The sequence below is a fragment of the Pseudophryne corroboree genome (genome assembly GCF_028390025.1).
Source record: "Pseudophryne corroboree isolate aPseCor3 chromosome 3 unlocalized genomic scaffold, aPseCor3.hap2 SUPER_3_unloc_17, whole genome shotgun sequence".
Classification (NCBI taxonomy): domain Eukaryota; kingdom Metazoa; phylum Chordata; class Amphibia; order Anura; family Myobatrachidae; genus Pseudophryne; species Pseudophryne corroboree.
Window position 1 is genome coordinate 635,031 of NW_026967505.1, and position 23,781 is coordinate 658,811.

The following is a 23,781-nucleotide window of genomic DNA, read 5'->3' on the forward strand; positions in this document are numbered from 1 at the left end:
GGATCCTAATTTTAGGCCCATAGACACTCCTGTTTGCAGGAAATGCAGGAATTGACCCAGTTGAAATTCCTCCATTGGGGCCTTCCTGGCCTCGCACCACGCAACATATTTTCGCCAAATGCGGTGATAATGCTTTGCGGTCACATCCTTCCTGGCTTTGATCAGGGTAGGAATGACTTCTTCCGGAATGCCTTTTTCCTTTAGGATCCGGCGTTCAACCGCCATGCCGTCAAACGCAGCCGCGGTAAGTCTTGGAACAGACAGGGTCCTTGCTGGAGCAGGTCCCTTCTTAGAGGTAGAGGCCACGGGTCCTCTGTGAGCATCTCTTGAAGTTCCGGGTACCAAATCCTTCTTGGCCAATCCGGAGCCACGAGTATAGTTCTTACTCCTCTCCATCTTATAATTCTCAGTACCTTGGGTATGAGAGGCAGAGGAGGGAACACATACACTGACTGGTACACCCACGGTGTTACCAGAACGTCCACAGCTATTGCCTGAGGGTCCCTTGACCTGGCGCAATACCTGTCGAGTTTCTTGTTGAGGCGGGACGCCATCATGTCCACCTTTGGTTTTTCCCAACGGTTTACAATCATGTGGAAGACTTCTGGGTGAAGTCCCCACTCTCCCGGGTGGAGGTCGTGCCTGCTGAGGAAGTCTGCTTTCCAGTTGTCCACTCCCGGAATGAACACTGCTGACCGTGCTATCACATGATTTTCCGCCCAGCGAAGAATCCTTGCAGCTTCTGCCATTGCCCTCCTTCTTGTGCCGCCCTGTCTGTTCAAGTGGGCGACTGCCGTGATGTTGTCCGACTGGATCAGCACCGGCTGACCTTGAAGCAGAGGTCTTGCTTGGCTTAGGGCATTGTAAATGGCCCTTAGCTCCAGGATATTTATGTGAAGTGATGTCTCCAGGCTTGATCACAAGCCCTGGAAATTTCTTCCCTGTGTGACTGCTCCCCAGCCTCGCAGGCTGGCATCCGTGGTCACCAGGACCCAGTCCTGAATGCCGAATCTGCGGCCCTCTAGAAGATGAGCACTCTGCAACCACCACAGGAGAGACACCCTTGTCTTTGGTGACAGGGTTATCCGCTGATGCATCTGAAGATGCGATCCGGACCATTTGTCCAGCAGGTCCCACTGGAAAGTTCTTGCGTGGAATCTGCCGAATGGGATTGGAAGCCACCATTTTTCCCAGGACCCTTGTGCATTGATGCACTGACACATGGCCTGGTTTTAGGAGGTTTCTGACTAGTTCGGATAACTCCCTGGCTTTCTCCTCTGGGAGAAACACCTTTTTCTGGACTGTGTCCAGGATCATCCCTAGGAATAGAAGACGTGTCGTCGGGATCAGCTGCGATTTTGGAATATTGAGAATCCAACCGTGCTGCCGCAACACTGCTTGAGATAGTGCTACCCCGACTACCAACTGTTCCCTGGATCTTGCCCTTATCAGGAGATCGTCCAAGTAAGGGATAACTAAAACTCCCTTCCTTCGAAGGAGTATCATCATTTCGGCCATTACTATGGTAAAGACCCGGGGTGCCGTGGACAAACCAAACGGCAGCGTCTGAAACTGATAGTGACAGTTCTGTACCACAAACCTGAGGTACCCTTGGTGAGAAGGGTAAATTGGGACATGGAGGTAAGCATCCTTGATGTCCAAAGACACCATATAATCCCCTTCTTCCAGGTTCGCAATCACCGCTCTGAGTGACTCCATCTTGAATTTGAACCTTTTGTATGTAAGTGTTCAAGGATTTCAGATTTAAAATAGGTCTCACCGAGCCGTCCGGCTTCGGTACCACAAACAGCGTGGAATAATACCCCTTTCCCTGTTGCAGGAGGGGTACCTTGATTATCACCTGCTGGGAATACAGCTTGTGAATGGCTTCCAATACCGCCTCCCTGTCGGAGGGAGACGTCGGTAAAGCAGACTTTAGGAAACAGCGAGGGGGAGACGTCTCGAATTCCAATTTGTACCCCTGAGATACCATTTGAAGGATCCAGGGGTCCACCTGTGAGTGAGCCCACCGCACGCTGAAATTCTTGAGACGGGCCCCCACCGTGCCTGAGTCCGCTAGTAAAGCCCCAGCGTCATGCTGAGGACTTGGCAGAAACGGGAGAGGGCTTCTGTTCCTGGGAACTGGCTGTTTGCTGCAGCCTTTTTCCTCTCCCTCTGCCACGGGGCAGAAATGAGGAGCCTTTTGCCCGCTTGCCCTTATGGGGCCGAAAGGACTGCGCCTGATAATACGGCGTCTTCTTATGTTGAGAGGCTACCTGGGGTAAAAATGTGGATTTCCCAGCAGTTGCTGTGGCCACCAGGTCTGATAGACCTACCCCAAATAACTCCTCCCCTTTATAAGGCAATACTTCCATATGCCTTTTGGAATCAGCATCACCTGACCACTGCCTCGTCCATAACCCTCTTCTGGCAGAAATGGACAGCGCACTTACTCTTGATGCCAGTTGGCAAATATCCCTCTGTGCATCACGCATATATAGAAATGCATCTTTCAAATGCTCTATAGTCAGTAATATACTGTCCCTATCTAGGGTATCAATATTGTCAGTCAGGGAATCCGACCAAGCCACCCCAGCACTGCACATCCAGGCTGAGGCGATTGCTGGTCGCAGTATAACACCCGTGTGAGTGTATATACATTTTAGGATATTCTCCTGCTTTCTGTCAGCAGGTTCCTTAAGGGCGGCCGTACCAGGAGACGGTAGTGCCACCTGTTTAGACAAACGTGTGAGCGCTTTATCCACCCTAGGGGGTGTTTCCCAACGTGCCCTATCCTCTGGCGGGAAGGGGTATGATGCTAATAACCTTTTAGGAATTATCAGTTTTTCATCGGGGGAAACCCACGCTTCATCACACACTTCATTTAATTCCTCAGATGCAGGAAAAACTACAGGCAGTTTTTTCTCACCAAACATAATACCCTTTTTAGTGGTACTTGTATTATCAGAAATATGTAAAAAAAAATTCATAGCCTCAATAATGTAACGTGTGGCCCTACTGGAAGTCACATTCGTCTCTTCATCGTCGACACTGGAGTCAGTATCTGTGTCGGCGTCTGTATCTGCCATCTGAGGTAACGGGCGTTTTAGAGCCCCTGATGGCTTTTGAGACGCCTGGACAGGCACAAGCTGAGTAGCCGGCTGTCTCATGTCATCAACCGTCTTTTGTAAAGAGCTGACACTGTCACGTAATTCCTTCCATAAGCTCAGCCACTCAGGTGTCGACTCCCTAGGGGGTGACATCTCCATTACAGGCAATTGCTCCGCCTCCACACCATTTTCCTCCTCATACATGTCGACACAATCGTACCGACACACAGCACACACACAGGGAATGCTCTGATAGAGGACAGGACCCCACTAGCCCTTTGGGGAGACAGAGGGAGAGTATGCCAGCACACACCAGAGCGCTATATATACAGGGATAACCTTATAGAAGTGTTTTTCCCCTTATAGCTGCTGTTTATGAATACTGCGCCTAATTAGTGCCCCCCTCTCTTGTTTTACCCTTTTCTGTAGTGCAGGACTGCAGGGGAGAGTCAGGGAGACGTCCTTCCAGCGGAGCTGTGAGGGAAAATGGCGCCCGTGTGCTGAGGAGATAGGCTCCGCCCCCTTCTCGGCTGACTTTTCTCCCGCTTTTTGCTGTATTCTGGCAGGGGTTAAAATACATCCATATAGCCCTGGGGGTTATATGTGATGTATTTTCGCCAGCCAAGGTGTTTTTATTGCTGCTCAGGGCGCCCCCCCCCCCCCCCAGCGCCCTGCACCCTCAGTGACCGGAGTGTGAAGTGTGCCTGAGGAGCAATGGCGCACAGCTGCAGTGCTGTGCGCTACCTTGGTGAAGACTGATGTCTTCTGCCGCCGATTTTCCGGACCTCTTCTTGCTTCTGGCTCTGTAAACTGTGTACCTAAAACTAAACTTTTTCTAAGAAACTCAGGAGAGCTCCTAGAATGCACCCTTCTCGGCCGGGCACAAAAATCTAACTGAGGCTTGGAGGAGGGTCATAGGGGGAGGAGCCAGTGCACACCAGGTAGTCCTAAAGCTTTACTTTTGTGCCCAGTCTCCTGCGGAGCCGCTAATCCCCATGGTCCTTACGGAGTTCCCAGCATCCACTAGGACGTCAGAGAAAATAGGATTTTGGTACTTACCAGATAAATTATTTTCTTTGAATCCACAGGGGGCACTGGAGTTCTCTTGGGATATGGACGGTGCAATAGCAGGGATAGGCACATTTAAACATTTAAATGTGTAACCCTCCTTCCCCTTCCATACTCCCAAGATGCCTTATTGTTTTTTTGCTGAGCCAAATAGGAGCGACAGAGAGGATGAACAACGGAGAATTACATATAACATTATAACATAACGGACAACTATAAAGTTGACACAACATAACAGACAATTAGAAAGTTGACATGACAATAGATAACAATCACCTTAACATTTGAACAAGTCTGTGAAAATGTGTTACCATAAGAACTATTGAACTTACCACCAGCCAGGTGAAACTGCTCTGGGTGGGTGTCCAGTGCCCCTGTGGGTGCAACGAAAAGTATTTATCTGGTATCAAAATCCTGTTTTCTTTCTAAGCCACTAGGGGTCACTGGAGTACTCTTGGGACGTACCAAAGTTTCCCCCTTGGGCGGAAGAGCTGTCTGATGTGAAAGAAGATACTACCTGTGGTAGAAAAGCAGGATTTGTCCAAAGTTCCGCTCTGTCAGTATGAAATACCAGATACAGTGGCTTGTATGACAAGGCACCCAATTGTGCAACACACCTTGCTGAAGCTAAGGCTAGGAGAAACATGGTTTTCCATGTTATAAACTTACCATTCACGAGTTGCAAGGGTTCAAAACTTGACTGCAAAAACATGCAAAACTACATTCAAGACCCATGGAGCTGTAGGTGGAATGAATGGAAGTTGAACTCTAAGGACACCTTGCAGGAAATTGTGAACTGTTGGCAAAAGAGCGAAACGCCTTTGAAAGAAAACTGACAAGGCAGAGACCTGCACCATTAGTGTCGCGAAACATAGTCCTTCATCTAACCCCGTCTGTAAAAAGAGCAAAAGATGGGATAACTTGAAAGAATATGTCGGAAACATCCTAGCTTCACACCAACCGCTCGCCAAATCCTGTGATAATGAGCTGCTGAAACTGGCTTCCTAGCACGTAACATGGTTGGTATAACCAACTGTGGAATGCCCTCTCATCTTGAAAGTAGTCTCAACAGCCACCCTGTAAAACGCAGCCACGCTAAATCGGGGTAAAGGAACAACCCCTGCTGTAGTAGGTCTGGACATAGCGGGATCAGCCAGAGATCATCTGCGAGTAGACCATGGAGATCCGAGAACCACACTCTCCGAGGCCAACGAGTCGCCACTAGTATGACGGTCGTGGACTATCGTTTGATCCACTTTAGCAACCGAGGAAGCTGGAGAAATGGAAATAGATACACAAGGCTATACGGCCACGCTATGGTGAGAGCAATCACTGCCACTGTCTTTGGATCTCTTGTTTTGGACACATATCTGTCTGATGATTGTGGCGAGAAGCCATTAGATCCACCTTTGGGTAACTCCACCGTTGGACTAACATCTGGAACACTTCTGGATGTAAGGCCCATTCTCCTGGAGGAAAATCCTGCCGACTGAGATAATCTGCTTCCCAGTTGTGCACTCTTGGAATGAAGACCGCCAACAATATCACGTGGTGATGTTCGGCCCAATTGAGGATTCGAGCAACCTCTCGCATGGCCTTGTGACTTTGAGACCATCCCCTTTTTGTTGATGTATGCGACTTCTGTCGCGTTGTCTGACTGAACCTGAACAGTCTGAAACAGGAGCAAGTGAACTGCCTGACGCAGAGCGTTGTAAATTGCCCAGAGTTCCAGGACAGTGGTTAACAGTAATCTTTCTCGGTCTGAACATAGACCCTGAAACTGACAATGTTGGACCACTGCTCCCCAACCTTTGAGACTTGCGTCCATCATCAGAATTATCCAATTCCAGACTTCAAACCTTTTTCCTGCACTGAGATTTTGTATGTGGAGCCACAAGAGTAGTGATACATAACGGACAATTAGAAAGTTGACACAACAATAGATAACAATCACCTTCACATTTGAACAGGTCGGTGAAAATGTGTTACCATAAGAACTACTGAACTGACCACCAGCCAGGTGAAACTGCTCTGGGTGGGTGTCCAGTGCCCCTGTGGGTGCAACGAAAAGGATTTATCTGGTAAGTATCAAAATCCTGTTTTCTTTCTAATCCACTAGGGATCACTGGAGTACTCTTGGGACCTACCAAAGTTTCCCCCTTGGGCGGAAGAGCTGTTTGGCACCAGTAACACTAGACGGCCAAAGCTAGAAGCTGATGCCGCAGAATTATCAAACTTGTAAAAGCGCACAAACGTCTGCACTGATGGCCATGTAACTGCATGGCAAGGTTGTGTCGTAGAAGCTCTAAGGCCTGCTGCCCATGACGTTCCCATCGACTAGCATGAAAGTGTACCTGACGAATGGTCAGGTTAATCTATCTGGCCATGGTCTGTTTGGAAGCTGGCCAACCTATATTGACTGCATCATAGAGAACAAACAAAGTATCGTTATATGTACAGTTGATGTTCGGGCTACATAAACGCGGAGTGCGCGTACCACATCCAATGTAGCTGGAGTACCCGAATCTTCTGAAAAACAGGAACTGTGATTGGTTGATTGATATGAAAGAAGATATTACCTGTGGAAGAAAAGCGTGATTTGTCCAAAGTTCCGCTCTGTCAGTATGAAATACCAGATACAGTGGCTTGCATGACAAGGCACCCAATTGTGCAACACGCCTTGCCGAAGCTAAGGCTAAGAGAAATACTGTTTTCCAAGTTATACTACAGCAGGGGTCGTTCTTTTACCCCGATTTAGCGCGACTGCGTTTTATGGGGTGGCTGTTGAGACCACTTTCAAGACGAGAGGGCATTCCACAGTTGGTTATACCAACCATGTTACGCGTTAGGAAGCCAGTTTCAGCAGCTCATTATCACAGGATTACTGGCAATCAGTGTCCTGGAACTCAGGGCAATTTACAACACTCTGCGTCAGGCAGTTCACTTGCTCCTGTTTCAGACTGTTCAGGTTCAGTTGGACAACGCAACAGAAGTTGCATACATCAACAAAAAGGGGATGGACTCAAAGTCACATGGCCATGCGAGAGGTTGCTTGAATCCTCAATTGGGCCGGACATCACCACATGATATTGTCCTGGAGACAAGCGAACCATCTGATGAATTTGTAGATGAGAGCCAGATCACTATGCGAGAAGATCCAGTTGAAAAGGACCTGAGTGAAATCTTCCGAACTGGAGTGTGATGAAAGATGCTCCCATCTGTCTTACCAGTCGAATGCACAAATGCACCAAGACTGTCCGTGGTTTGAGCACTGGCAGTACTAGATGATGAATAGCATGTACTTTCTGTTGTGACAGGTAAATGCATTGTTCCACCGTAATCAGAATCATTCCTAAAACTGAATTCTTTGACAATCCAACCGTACTGAACTAGTACACTGTACAACAGTAAGGCATGTTAAAGAATTTGTTGAGACGAAGCCTTGATGAGAAGGTCATTTAAGTATGGAACGATTATCACTCCCAGGGATCTGAGATGAACTATCATCACAGACATCACCTTTGTGAATACCCGAGGCGCTTGTCGTACTGCAAACTTAAGTACGCCAGATGCGGATGTGGTGGCCAAATTGGAATGTGTAAGTACGTATCCTTGAGATCCCGCAAAATCATGAATTGCTGTGGTTCTAAACCTGCAATCACTGACCGTAGGGATTCCACCTTGAATGTGTAGTGACGTACCGATTGAACCCCTTTAGGTTCCATATTGGTTTGACTGAGCCATCCGGCTTTGATACTACAAAAAGATTGGAATAAAACCCTTGACCTTGTTGGTGTACTGGAACCTGAACCAAAACTGCTGAATGTACGAGAGACTGAACAGCGGTCTGCAGATCTGCCCACTTGTCTGCTGACACAGGCAGACCTGTCTTGAAAAACTGCATCGGTGATAGACAGTCAAACTCATTGAAACCTCTTAAAACAAAACTGCGGATCCCCCTATCTGTGATGTCTGAAACTACGCGAAGGGAAACTTCTGAAGGTGTGCTCCCACAACTGAAGAGCCGAGATGGGCTGGAAGCCCGTCATGCCACTGGCTTGAGTCCTGACGATGGTTAGTGGTTTGTTGAAAACCACGTCCCTATGCATGGTTGGCAGGTAAACAGATCCCCCCCTCATTTACTGAGAATTCCATTTGTCCAATTCAGGACCAGATAACATCAGTAGAAGGCAACGCCTCTATTCCTCATTTTGATTCTGCCTCGGCCTGTCAAGAACGCAACCACAGCAGCTGTTGGGCTGAAAGCCGAGAACAAACTTGTCCAACGTCCAACGAAGCCGTACCTAAATACTCAACCAATTCACAAATGTGATCGGTAAGAAATATAAGCTGGTCTGAGGAAAAACCCTGTTGTAGGCCTAACCTGAGCTGTTTCATGCAACTACAGCCTTGTTAACCTAAACTCCAACTTAAACAGGTGTAAGCATCACCCCTGTTGCTGTATACATGGACTTTAGCATGGCCTCCAGCTTACTCTCCGAGGGGTCTTTAATCGTAGCTGCACCCGGGACTGGAATAGTTAATTTTAGTGAAAGTTTATAAACTGAAGACTCCACCGATGGTGATTTAGTTGTCATAGCCTGTGGGAAAAGATATTTAGACAGAAATCGTGTTGTCCCAGAAAAGTGTTTAACTGGATTTAGCCATGCTTCTATGAAATGCTTATTAAGAGATATGAATAAGAAAAACACACAGTCGCCCATAGTCTGCTAGCTAAAACCTCATATGTTTCAGTGCAACCTAGCAGCTGGCGTACCGCTCTAATGAGATCATCATAGCTCGGGCTATTAGTGACCTCACTATCTGACTCCTGACCCAATGCTGAGATAGCAGATGTGGCACTGAATCATCAGAATGTGATTATGAGACAAACGATGACATTCTTAGAAATTGAACTATACATGGACTTTGTAACCCAGCAAAGTTCTAGAAACATCCTGAGCCCACATTGGCTGCTCACACGGTATTAACCGTGAATCAGACTTAGCCGCCTCATGGTCTTTTCGTGCAGCGGACAACTCTGACTGCAAATCAGACATTCTCACAGTTATCACAGACAAGCTGCTGTTTCTCATATTGTCATGCAGACAGACAATAATACAGTGAGACAACGTCCGCACAACTCAGTGAAAATAACTGTAGTGTCTATAATACCACGTGCACCGCACTGTGTCATAGAGGAAATCTATGATGGTCACTGTGCCACCTACTAAACACCCCTGCCCCCTCCAGTGGCCGTGTGTTGTAGGACTGACATATTGCTGTAGGAAGAAGCAGGAAGTAGGTGTGTAACCTTTGTGTGAAAATGGCGTCCCAGCATGTGCTTTTTTTTTTTATAAACATATAGCATTCCAAAAGCATTAATAACCTAGGCTTAATAGCCTATGTCCCTTATAGCCCTGGCCACCATCCCTTATATTTAGGTGAACCGCTGAACTAGGGACCGCCATGACCTCCCCCAATGCTTAAAGCAGTGAGCCGCGCCTAGCTTCTTCCACCCATACCCCCCGCATTGTATACCAAGTGCCGGCTCTGAGTGACGGTGCCCTGCAGCAGCTACCCACCGTGGTCTGTATGCTGGTGGAAGCCGGGGAGCGGGGTAGATGTGTGATGTGACGGGCGTCCAGTGGCAGCAGTGTGATCTGTCCGCTGCTGGGAGCTGCGCTGCCGGGAGCCGCTTCTCTGGAGCCACGAGGTGTAGCCTGACAGGTGCCCAGCGGCAGCATTATGTGACCGCTGCTGGGAGCCGCTTTCCAGTTGTCTAGAGGGGCAGATTGTAGAGGGCAGCGCTGTTTGGAGCTGTGCTGCCTGGTGCCAGGGAGCAGGCTGGTGTGGAGCGACACAGGCGCCCAGTGGCAGTATGTGTCTGACCGCTGGTGGGAGCCAGGAAGCGGGGGAGATTGAGCCAGTAAAGCTATACCTTAGTAAGCAGCTCATACAAAACACTTTCCCCGCACATGGAGGGGCGGCAGCAGGAGCTAACTGCCCCACAATCACAGCAACAAACAGGTCCAACAGAGCGGCGGCAGCATAAGCTGACCACCCGCTCCTTACCTCAGTGTAATGGGGAGGTTCTGACGGGGCTTCTCTCTAAGCTCCATCAGCTCCTGCAGCCATGGCTGAATCAGCTAACGCTGATGAAGGTCTATAGCGGGTCTTCTCTGTCTAAGCACCAACAAGCCTTTGCTGCACAACAGCAGCACACACTCCCGGACCCACACTTCTTAATAAGCTGGGAAGGGAGTGTGATTGATACAAGAAAAAATATTTAGAAAAAGTAAAAGTAAACCCTGCAATGACTCCCGGTTGTGACCTTCCCTGATGAAGGCAAAAAAAAAACACTGAGGCATCTTGGAAGTATGGAGGGGGGAAGAGGGTTACACATTTAAATATTTAAATGTGCCTATATCTGCTAACACACTGTCCATATCCCAAGAGTACTACAGTGCCCCCTAGTGGATGAAAAATAAATAAGTGATGTCACTGTGACGCTCCCAGATCCCCTAACCTCCCCAGTCATGTCCCTGTATTACTATAGATATAAGTAATGTCACTGTGACGCTCCCAGATCCTCTCACCTCCCCAGTCATGGCCCTGTATTATTACTATATATATAAGTGATGTTATTGTGATGCTCCCAGATCCCCCTCGCCTACCCAGTCATGTCCCTGTATTATTACTACAGATATAAGTGACGTCACTGTAACACTCCCAGATCCCCTCACCTCCACAGTCATGTCCCTGTATTATTACTATAGATATTAGTGATGTCACTGTGACACTCCCAGATCCCCTCACCTCCACAGTCATGTCCCTGTATTATTACTATAGATATTAGTGATGTCACTGTGACACTCCCAGATCCCCTCACCCCCCCAGTCATGTCCCTGTATTATTACTATAGATATTAGTGATGTCACTGTGACACTACCAGATCCCCTCACTTTCCGTCATGTCCCTGTATTATTAATATAGATATGTAATGTAACTGCAACACTTCCAGACCCCCTCACCCCCCAGTCATGTCCCATTATTATTATAGATATAAGTGGTGTCACTGTGACGCTACCAGATCCCCTCACCTCCCCAGTCACGTCCCTGTATTATTATTAGAGATATAAGTGATGTCCCTGTGACGCTCCCAGATCCCCCTCACCCCCCAGTTATGTCCCTGTATTATTACTAGAGATATAAGTGATGTCACTGTGACATTCTCAGATGCCCTCACCTTCCCAGTCATGTCCCTGTATTATTACTATATCTATAACTGATGTCACTGTCACATTCCCAAACCCCCTCACCTCCCCTGTCATGTCCCTGTATAAGGTATGTCACTATGATGCTCCCAGATCCCCTAAACTCCCCAGTCAAATCTATGTATTATTACTAGAGATATAAATTATGCTACTGTGACACTCTGAGATCCCCTCACCTCCTCAGTCATGTCCCTTAGTGTTCAAGATAGGCTGTTTAAGCTGGGTGCCACGCCCTGCCCGATTTTTTAAGGGCAAAATCCGTCCTGCCCTTTCTGCGGCATCCTGATAAAACTGCTGTCAGCTTCCTGCCTTCTCAGCATGTAAAGATGCCTTGCGCGTGCGCACGGCATCCATTCATGCTAGTGGAGAGAGCTTGGGGAAAGCCCAGCACATAGTAGGTGCTGGGAACGTTTCCAACAGTGACGCTGCCGGCCGCCCACATCCCCTGCAGTAACGTCTGTGGGCTGCACCACCCACTTAAATGATGTTTTATGGCCACGAACCCTATTTTACATGCCAACGAACCTTTTCGGATGCGCGCGTGACTTTGCCGTGCGCGCACACATATGCCACTGCAGTCCAGGGCACTGCCTAACACTATTTCTGGAGTGAACACTATCCCTGTACTATTACTACAGATAAGTTATGTAACTGTGACTCTCCCAGATCCCCTCACCTCCCCAGTCATGTCCATGTATTACTAATAAAGATATAAGTGATGTCACTGTGACTCTCCCAGATCCTCTCACCTCCCCAGTCTTGTCCCTGTATTATTACTATAGATATAAGTGATGTCACTGTGATGCTCCCAGATCCCCTCACCTCCCCTGTCATGTCCCTGTATTATTACTGTAGATATAAGTGAAATCACTGTTTTATTCCAACGTCCCCTCACCTCCCCAGTCATGTCCCTGCATTATTACTATAGATATGTGATTTCACTGTGACACTCCCAGATCCCCTCACCTCCCCAGTCATGTCCCTGTATTATTACTATAGATATAAGTGATGTCACTGTGATATCACCACCACTCCCAATGTATAATAATAATAATAATAATAATAATAATAATACCAGGACACCACAAGCTGCTGTCCCTGTATAATAATAACCATACACAAAAACCTGCTCCCCCTGTATTATACTAATAACAACAACAGGAACCCCCATTCTACTCTTCCTTTAAAATAATAATAAAATGACACCACAGGCTGCTCCATCTGCAAAAAAATAATAATAATAGGACACAACAGGCCGCTCCCGTCTGTATAATAATAATAATAATAATAATAATAATAATGATGACAAAACACCACAGGCTGCTGCCTCTGTATAATAATAAGTGGACACGACTAGCTACTCCTTCTTTATAATATTAATAATAGGACAACAAAGGCTACTCCTCCTGTATTATAATAATAATAATAACAACAATAACTGCACACCACAGGCTACTCCCCCTGCATAATAATAATAATGCTTCCCCTGTATAATAATAACAACAGGACACCACAGGGTGCTCCTCCTGTATAATAACAGGACACCACATGCTGCTCTGCCTGTATAATAATAATAATAATAATAATAATAATAATAGAACACCACAGGCTGCTTCCCCTGTATAATAATAATAATAAATAACTGTACACCACAGGTCGCTCCCTCCGTATAATAACAGGATACCACAGGCTGTTCCTCCTGTATAATAATAATAATAACAACAACAACAACAACAACAGGACACCATAGGCTCCTCCTCCTGTAGAGTAGGATGTCACAGGCTGCTCCTCCTGTCTATTATGACAAAACAGAATGCTACCCCTGTATATTATTGCAACACAGGCTGCTCCTCCTGTATACTATGACAAGACAAAATGTTATCCCTGTATATTATGACAATACAGGCCGCTCCCCCTGTACAGCACAATGCCACAGGACACAACACCTGTAATGTCCCGTATATAGAATTACGGTAACGGTGGGATCTGTGCCACCTGTAATACGGTAACGGTGGGGTCTGCGCCACCTGTATTACGGTAATGGCGGGGTCTGCGCCACCTGTGTTACGGTAACAGTGTGGTCTTGTGCCACCTGTATTACGGTAACGACGGGGTCTGCGCCATCTGTATTATGGTAACGGCGAGGTCTGTGCCACCTGTAATACTGTAATGGCGGGATCTGCGCCACCTGTATTACGGTAACGACGGAGTCTGCGCCACTTGTATTACGGTAATGGCTGGGTCTTGCGCCACCTGTATTACGGTAACGACAGGGTCTGCGCCACCTGTATTACGAAAACGGCGGATTCTGCGCCACCTGTATTACGGTATCGGCGGGGTCTGCACCACCTGTATTACGGTAACGGCACAGTCTGCGCCACCTGTATTACGGTAACGGCACGGTCTGCGCCACCTGTATTACGGTAACAGCACGGTCTGCGCCACCTTCATCACGGGAACGGCGTGGTCTGCGCCACCTGTATTACGGCAGCGGCGGGGTCTGCGCCACCTGTATTACTGTAACAGCGAGCTCTGCGCCACCTGTATTACGGTAACGGCGGGGTCTGCGCCACCTGTATTACGGTAACGGCGGGGTCTGTGCCACCTGTATTATGGTAACGGCGGGGTCTGCGCCACCTGTATTACAGTAATAGGACACTAGAGTGTCAGCCACCTGTACAGGGATAATGCAGCACCAGAGGCTGCTCCAGCTGCACTATAACAAGGCACCAGAGTCTGCTCCCCCTGTAGTACAGAACCTGACACCAGAGCTGCTCAGCCTATAGAATAATAATAATAATATCATTACCTGCTGCCAGACACAGCAATGGCTGCTCTCTGCTCCTGCTGCCTTGTGGGAATGATAGAAGGAAGGCGGAGCTCAGACCAGGGGAAAATGGCCGCCGCTCCTGACGTCACTACCCGACCAGGGAACCTATTGCTGCTGCCGGACTGGTCTACAAGAAAATGGCCGCCGGCCTCCTACACTGAGGACATGTATGGTAAGAAGGATTACAGAGGGCTGGGCTGTGGGTGGTGTAGAGGAGGGGAGGGGCCAGTAACCAGGTAGCAGCCGTTGCCAATCATACACTACTTTCGGCCTGTGCGTTCCACCTTACTTCCGGACTGTGCGTTCCACATACAGGAAGTGAGTTTTCATCGACTGCTGCAGCCTCCCAGTGTCCGTGGAGATCAGGTAATGGCGTCTTACTATACAGGGGGAGCAGCCTGTGGTGTCCTGTTATTATTAATATACAGGAGGAGAAGCCTGTGGTGCCCTGTTATTATTAATATACAGGGGCAGCAGCCTGTGGTGCCCTGTTATTATTAATATACAGGAGGAGCAGCCTGTGGTGCCCTGTTATTATTAATATACAGGGGGAGCAGCCTGTGGTGCCCTGTTATTATTAATATACAGGAGGAGCAGCCTGTGGTGCCCTGTTATTATTAATATACAGGGGGAGCAGCCTGTGGTGACCTGTTATTAATATTATACAAGAGGAGCAGCCTGTGGTGCCCTGTTATTATTATTATTATACAGGAGGAGCAGCCTGTGGTGTCCTGTTATTATTGTTATTATACAGGGGGAGCAGCCTGTGGTGTCCTGTTATTATTTTACCGGGGCAGCAGCCTGTGGTGTACAGTTGTTGTTGTTATTATACAGGGGGAGCAGCCTGTAGTGTCCAGTTGTTGTTGTTATTATTATTATTATTATTATACAGGAGGAGCAGCCTGTGGTGTCCTGTTATTATTGTTATTATACAGGGGGAGCAGCCTGTGGTGTCCTGTTATTATTTTACCGGGGCAGCAGCCTGTGGTGTACAGTTGTTGTTGTTATTATACAGGGGGAGCAGCCTGTAGTGTCTAGTTGTTGTTGTTGTTATTATTATTATTATTATTATTATAATACAGGGGGAGCAGCCTGTGGTGTCCTGTTATTATTGTTATACAGGGGGAGTAGCCTGTGGTGTCCTGTTATTATGAAACAACAAAGTATGGTCCTTCAAAGAGAACAAAGGACCAAAAAAAAAAGCAACTATAAGCCTTTTCCTGGGCACACTTGAAAACTTGAAAAAAATTTTTGGAAATGATGAAATTATTAAGACATAACTTTTATTAATGTATACTTTAAGAGAAGACGAGAGCTGGCATCAATAATTAAAGAACATGGGTGTTCACATGTACTAATGTACCTGTTATGGGCAGAATAATGATTTAAGTGATCGAAAATAAATAAAACCTCATTCACAAAGATAAATCATACAGATCCTCTATGATCGGATTTTTATATGAGTGAGGTCACTACCTCGAGTCTGATATAATCTGATAAATGCTGTAACCTGTGACCAGGTTAATGCACTGGGCCCCAAAGTGTTTTAACTGCTGGAGAGTAAAATACCTACGGTACCTAGTATTCCCTGGTGGTTCCCCATCCAGGTACTGACCAGGCCCTGCAGTGCTTGGGTTCCAAGATCAGACGAGTTTGGGCATACTCAGTGCGGTCTGACCGTAGGTAAGTCTGTCTCCTAGGCGCACCGTTGACCGATTGTATTGGGACCCAGGATGTCAATCACAGAATAAATACCAGGTTATATTTGTGCAATAAGTTGATACAATAAATTGCTAGATTGTTGCTGAGGGATCTAGTCAGTGGTGATTTGAGGCAGTAATAATGACTGTGGGGTCTTGGGGTTAGGATTCCCAAACTCAAACTCTATTGCAGTTATGCTCTCAAATAGCCCACAATAATCAAAACAATAATAAAAAAAAAAGTGTCTACAGTACAATTCATTCTCTGATATTGGTTTTAGTATAGTAATTACAGTTGCAGCCTCTTTCTCACCCCTTACCCAGTAATCATGCACCAAAAAAGAGATGTTATGCACAAAAAATATAAGAGTCTAAATACATTACATAACAGGAGATAATCAGCTTTCACCTGTTAGCCAAGGAAGCATATGGTGGACCTTATGGGAGAATACGGGGGAGCTGTGGTTTGGGCAAGGAGAACTCGTTTCCTTACCCAACCTGTTCAGGAGACCCTCAGACTGGTGGACAGTGCAGGAATCGAGGAGTGAGGCGGCCGCGGTCTGTGCGACCGGAAGTTCGGGCACTGGAACCGGAAGTGACGCATGTTTCGCTCCAAGAGCTTGATCACATGATCGCCTGCTCTCGGAGTTCCCCACTGCCAGTATTTATGTAAGGGCGCAGCCTATCACTTAGTGGGAGAGGTAGGGAAAGCATCTAAGTTAGCTACATCACCTGAGGTTGAGAATAGATTTCAACAAGTTAGAACTAATTGATTAAGCAGTATATCATTAAGAGTATAATGAAATTGTTATCCAGCTAAACTGATTAAGTTTGGAGAACAGAAAATGAGGATAGTAAATCCTATATTGAAAATTAATATATATATGAAATAAGAATAAAAAATACAACTTAAAAAGGAAAAAATTAATAAAATAAAAAAGGGGGAAATATGAGATAAAAAAAAAAAATTTGTATGGTGAGTATAAAGTGAAAAGTATCAATTACAGGGGATTGCAGGTTATGAATACATGTCAGATTAGGTGTCATTTATTAGGAGCAAGATATGGTTATTTATATTAAATCCGGAGGAATTGTAGGGGTGATGTACCTACAGGGGGGGGGTTTGGGAAAAAGGGGGTGGGGGGGAAAGAAAGGGAAAGGTGGGGGGGAAAGGGGGTTGTTAGGGGGGAGGAAAGGAGGAGGGGAAAAGGAAAAAAGATAGATAATAAAAATTAATTACCAAAATGGATATTTAGGGGATTCTGAATAAGTGTGGGGGGGAAAGAGTTAGATATGTAGGATGGGTAAGAGATAAAGACCTGAATCTAGTACAGTGAGCAAACCGGAAATTACAACTTTTTGCACGGAAATTATTATTAACAAAAATTTTTACAGAAAGAACAGGAACATCTGAATTCCCCTCTGACTTGGAAAATCTATCGTCACAAGAAAGGCTAGCTCTGGCGACATTGGAGGAACTTGCTGACCCTAATGAATCAATTCCCACTACACAACAAACGAGACCCTCGCTGAAGAAAAAATCCATCTTTTTTTCCCAAGGATTCCTTATGCCCAGAGGTTATAGTTTTCCCGAACTTGGTTACTCGGGATCTGGACAGATTATATCTGAATAAGAAATACCGTCACTCTGCAGATAATCTGATACCGAATTAACGGAGGACTCTCCAGGAGATCAAAACCTGGACCGACGTAGTTCTGAAACCGTCGGATAAAGGAGGAAATTGTCACAACTGAGGGCCTGAGCTGATCGGAGGCAGCCTCAGTTGTAGGGGCTGAGATGTAACGGAACCTGGGAGGTTGTATCAGACCCCTAGACATGTAAGTAACATGTAGAATAACTGCCCGAAGGCGTGACCACGACAACCAGGATAAAAGTCAATGATGTTTATTATGACAAACTCCGTAACACAGCAGCAGTAAAAGGAAACATAAAAGTCAACAGAGGATAAATACAATTACTGGGTACTACAGGGTGGCAAGGGCCACAGGCACTGGTAGTGTGAGACAGTTCTTATAATCTTCTAGTTGGAAAGTCCTTACCAGGCCTGACTGTAGCAATGGAGAGAACCCAGGATCGTACCAGCTGGTGTTCCAGGAAAGGCTGGGCTGCTGAAGATAAAACGGCTGCTGTGGATACTGGCTGGAACCAGACTGTTGTTGGTACGGAGTGGATACTGGCTGGAAGCAGTTAAATAATAAACGAACTTGAGAGCGATGAAATAATAATGAAGTTTGGAGTTTGAGAGCGGTGAAATAATAATACCGGTGGAGAGTGGTAAACTGCAGAAAGGACACCGGCCCTTTAAGAGAAGCTGTACACTGCTGGAAGCTGGGCTGGAAGCAGGTGATTGATAATGAAGTTTGGAGTTTGAGAGCGGTGAAATAATAATACCGGTGGAGAGTGGTAAACTGCAGAAAGGACACCGGCCCTTTAAGAGAAGCTGTACACTGCTGGAAGCTGGGCTGGAAGCAGGTAATTGTTGTAGCTGGAAACAGGTGAGTCCAGAATGGATCGGAGAGTCAGGCTACACCGCAGATGGAATGCTGGTGCTGGTCTCTATAGCAGAAGTCTGGAGACAGGAGCTGGAACCTGGAAGACAACCACAGGAGAGAGACAAACTGGAACTAGGTTAGACAACCAAAGCACTGACGCCTTCCTTGCTCAGGCACAGCTTACTTATACCTGCAGCAAGGAAGGGGTTGGCTAGGCAATTATGCAAATCAACAATACAGACAGCAGATTGGTGGAAATGATCAGATGACAAAATCCAAGATGGCTGCGCCCATGCAGACACTTGGAGGGAAGTTTGGTTTGTAATCCATGTGAGAATTGAAACAGTAATGGCGACGCCGGCCACATGAGACAGGAGACGCCAGACTGACAAGCGCACATTTAACCACGCGGGCACAGCGGAGGCCGCGGCTGATGAAATCACCACTCTGACATTCTGCATGTGGAAACTCAGGAACAGCGGGATCCGGTCCTGGAACGCTGAGCCAGCCTTAGGAGGCATCTGAAGGGTAAGTAATGGCGTCCAGATACCCGGATCGTGACAGAAATGTTGTGATCTGGCCAACAGAATTATATCTCAAACAAGCCAAGAAACAACTGGACGACCAATCATGCTACCAGAAGAGTATTTTTGACCCTACAGAAAGGTACACTAAACTCTATATGAATATCATAAACAGGGCATATCACGAAGGCACTATAACCAAGTCAGAGCAGGACTATCTAACGGTAAATAATCCTCGAGTACCTAAATTTTACCTTTTACCAAAGGTCCACAAGGATCTCCGGGACCCCCCTGGTCGGCCCATAGTCTCAGGAAACGGCGACCTACTAGAAAGAGCCTGCACATTTTTGGACACACATCTTAGGGACTACGTTTTGGAACTCCCATCATATACCAGTGATACAACTGATGTCCTCAGAAAGATCAGTGATATACATTTGGAAGAAACACATCTCCTCATGAGCCTTGATGTTGAGGCGTTATATACAAGCATCAAACATGACCTTGGCATCTAAGCGGTAGAATACTTTCTGAGAATGTGGGGAATGGATGATTTTCACCAATTTCTGTTACAACTTCTTCAATGTGTATTAAACAAGAACTATTTCACTATCAACAACCTCTTCTACACCCAGGTAAGAGGAACAGCGATGGGGGCAGCTTGTGCCCCGATGTACGCCAACCTCTTCCTGGGCTGGTGGGAGAGGGAGTTTGTATTTACGTCTGATCTTGGAACCCAAGCACTGCAGGGCATGGTCAGTACCTGGATGGGGAACCACCATGGAATACTAGGTACCATAGGTATTTTACTCTCCAGCAGTTAAAACACTTTGGGACCCAGTGCATTAACCTGGTCACAGGTTACAGCATTTATCAGATTACAGGTACACTACCGATTTTCCGGCATCCTCGGTTCCAGTGCCGTGCCGGATTATCGATTTTGCCGGATTAACGGTGGAAACTAATTTTGCACCTTCAGAACATTTCTGAAGCAATAAATAGTAAAATATATGCTACAGTATATTAATTAATGAATAAACACAATAGTGTATCCAAACTGTTTATAGGCAAAACAGGTATCAGGCTCAGGCTGTGTGTTCCGCCCATGTGGACGCCATAACAGCCCCACTGATGCTTGCTGTGTCACCTGCAGTGTCCGTGGAAGCTGTACCCACATTGCGTGTTACGCCCATGCACAGAAAATGTTCCAGATTAAAGGATGTCCCTAACCCCCTTTAATCCGGAAAAATCAAAATTGTCCGGATTAAAAGAGGTTCCGGATCATCGGTTGCCGGTGGTGTACCTGTATATCGGACTCGAGGTAGTGACCTCACTCATATAAAAATCCGATCATAGAGGATCTGTATGATTTATCTTTGTGAATGAGGTTTTATTTATTTCTCTGACGTCCTAGTGGATGCTGGGAACTCCGTAGGGAATAGCGGGCTCCGAAGGAGGCTGGGCACTCTAGAAAGATCTTAGACTACCTGGTGTGCACTGGCTCCTCCCACTATGACCCTCCTCCAAGCCTCAGTTAGATTTCGTGCCCGGCCGAGGTTGGATGCACACTAGGGGCTCTCCTGAGCTCTTAGAAAGTAATAGTCTTAGATTTTTTTATTTTCAGTGAGACCTCCTGGCAACAGGCTCACTGCAGCGAGGGACTAAGGGGAGAAGAAGCGAACCTACCTGCTTGCAGCCGGATTGGGCTTCTTAGGCTACTGGACACCATTAGCTCCAGAGGGATCGACCGCAGGCCCAGCCTTGATGTTCGGTCCCGGAGCCGCGCCGCCGCCCCCCTTACAGAGCCAGAAGCAAGAAGATGGTCCGGAAAATCGGTGGCATGAAGACTCTGTCTTCACCAAGGTAGCGCACAGCACTACAGCTGTGCGCCATTGCTCCTCTCACACACTTCACACTCCGGTCACTGACTGTCGCTGGGGGGGGCGCCCTGAGGCAGCAATAAAAACACCTTGGCTGGCTAAAATACCTCAATATATAGCCCCAGGGGCTATATATGAGGTAATACCCCTGCCAGAATTCCATAAAAAGCGGGAAAATAGGCAGCGAAAAAGGGGCGGAGCCTATCTCCTCAGCACACTGGCGCCATTTTTCCCTAACAGCTCCGCTGGAAGGAAGCTCCCTGGCTCTTCCCTGCAATCTACAGTAACAGTAATAGGGAAAAGAGAGGGGGGGCATTAAATTTGGCAGTATATACATTATATTTTATTGAAAAGCAGCTATTAGGGACATAACTTAGTTAGTCCCTGTATTTATATAGCGCTCTGGTGTGTGCTGGCATACTCTTACTCTGTCCCCCCAAAGGGCTTTTTGTGGGTCCTGTCCTCTGTTTGAGCATTCCCTGTGTGTGTGGAGTGTGTCGGTACGGCTGTGTCGACATGTTTGAGGAGGATAATGATGTGGAGGGGGAGCAGATGCCTTTAGCAGGGATGTCACCCCCTGGGGGGCAGACACCTGAGTGGATGAGTTTATGGCAGGAAATGAGTGCACGTCTAGACTCCTTACATAAAAAATTTGACGACATGCCGACTGTGGGACAGCCGAGTCTTCAGCTCGTGCCTGTCCAGGTGTCTCAAAAGTCATCAGGGGCTCTGAAACGCCCGCTATCTCAGATGGCACAAGTAGATGTCAACACGGATACTGACACCAGTGTCGACGACGATGAGTCAAATTTAATGCCCGTTAAGGCCATTCACTACATGATTGAGGCAATGAAAGAGGTGTTAAATATTTCTGATTTACATCCAGGTACCACAAAAAAGGGTATTATGTTTGGGGAGAAAAAACTACCTGTAGTTTTTCCCCCGTCAGATGAATTAAATGAAGTGTGTGAAGAAGCGTCGGCGTCCCCTGATAAGAAATTGGTAATTCCTAAGAAGATACTAATGGCATTCCCTTTCCCGCCAGAGGATAGGTTACATTGGGAAACACCCCCTAGGGTGGATAAAGCGCTCACACGTTTGTCTAAAAAGGTGGCACTACCGTCCCAGGATACGGCCGCCCTTAAGGAGCCTGCTGATAGAAAGCAGGAGGCGATCCTGAAGTCTGTATATACACACTCAAGCATTATACTTAGACCAGCTATTGCGTCACAAAAAAAAAATAGAAAAAACTATGCGCTCAGGTGAATAGCACTGCACTAGGTTGTCAGCAGCCTCTTGAAGAAGGGAATTGCCAATCCCTTAAAACGAAAACTATAAAACAAATAACAAGTGGCGCTAGACAACCAGAGTATAATAAAACATTTATTTTCTAAAATGCATGTAGAAATTACAACAACCTCCCGGGGGTAATAAATCTTAAAACATCACAATGTCTGAATAAGCACTAAATAGGTCTAATTAGTAACATATAATTAGTATATCATTAACACCTGGAAGTTGAACAGCCTTTTATGGATTATATATGTGCACACTGATATTGCTAATTGATGAAACGAAAGTCACTAGCACCTGTATTCTAATAGCCAGTTGCAAATACATAAGTTCATAAGAATGGGTAGCTGTTGCAGAAAAGAAACAAATGTATGTTATTAGCTGTATGCACACAGTTACCACTGGGCAGGAGCTCCTTCAATCTCTGCTCCCTGGTGTTGTCCCACTGTCCGGATGGAGACACTCGCCAGAACCTCAGTGGGCAATCTGGAAGCCACGCCGTGCGGGGTGTCTAAGAGCGCTGTCCTAGCCCAGTCCACACCGGCTCCGGTACGTCCGTACTTTGCAAACGGGGGCTAATAGCTGGTAAATCCGGAGTAAAGTAGGGATAGCGTTCCTGGTGTGTGTGACCTACAATGAGCCTTTCCTCTATTGGGCGGGCGTCCGACAGGGGCTCCGTTCGCCGGTCTGCGCCAGACTTGGAGAGGAGGCACTCGTAGCTTCCACCGTTCAGCTTAGAGTATGCGGTCTGGCTGCAAAGGTGAAAAGATGCAGTGCAGGTGTCTCCAACCGCAGTAGTGGACAGTTGATCTCAGTGAGCAAAGTAAATCGCTGTTTAGGTGTAAAGCTTCCCGTAGCTTTGGGGTGTAAATCCTTGTAGTAGGAAGCCTGTATCCTTAACGCGTTTCAACGCCAGCAGGGCGTCTTTTTCGAAAGGCAGGTCCCGTCCAATAGAGGAAAGGCTCATTGTGGGTCACACACACCAGGAACGCTATCCCTACTTTACTCCGGATTTACCAGCTATTAGCCCCCGTTTGCAAAGTACGGAGGTACCGGAGCCGGTGTGGACTGGGCTAGGACAGCGCTCTTAGACACCCCGCACGGCGTGGCTTCCAGATTGCCCACTGAGGTTCTGGCGAGTGTCTCCATCCGGACAGTGGGACAACACCAGGGAGCAGAGATTGAAGGAGCTCCTGCCCAGTAGTAACTGTGTGCATACAGCTAATAACATACATTTGTTTCTTTTCTGCAACAGCTACCCATTCTTATGAACTTATGTATTTGCAACTGGCTATTAGAATACAGGTGCTAGTGACTTTCGTTTCATCAATTAGCAATATCAGTGTGCACATATATAATCCATAAAAGGCTGTTCAACTTCCAGGTGTTAATGATATACTAATTATATGTTACTAATTAGACTTATTTAGTGCTTATTCAGACATTGTGATGTTTTAAGATTTATTACCCCCGGGAGGTTGTTGTAATTTCTACATGCATTTTAGAAAATAAATGTTTTATTATACTCTGGTTGTCTAGCGCCACTTGTTATTTGTTTTATAGCTATTGCGTCAGCATGGATGTG

The 23,781-nt window shown here is 46.7% G+C and overlaps 2 protein-coding genes and 1 pseudogene across 2 annotated transcripts in view; 1 reads left to right on the forward strand and 2 right to left on the reverse strand.

Annotated features, from left to right (window-relative positions):
* LOC134983524 (zinc finger protein 585A-like) overlaps window positions 1–14,307 on the reverse strand; it is a 40,360-nt gene extending 26,053 nt beyond the window's left edge. The window contains exon 1 of the mRNA XM_063949178.1: window positions 14,265–14,307. The gene's annotated coding sequence lies outside the window, so the exon portion shown is untranslated. The remainder of the gene's footprint in view (window positions 1–14,264) is intronic.
* A 259-nt stretch (window positions 14,308–14,566) lies between these two features.
* The window catches only part of LOC134983540 (zinc finger protein 615-like), a 332,472-nt gene continuing 323,257 nt past the window's right edge, over window positions 14,567–23,781 (forward strand). The window contains exon 1 of the mRNA XM_063949196.1: window positions 14,567–14,651. The gene's annotated coding sequence lies outside the window, so the exon portion shown is untranslated. The remainder of the gene's footprint in view (window positions 14,652–23,781) is intronic.
* LOC134983548 (5S ribosomal RNA) lies at window positions 15,852–15,970 on the reverse strand (annotated as a pseudogene).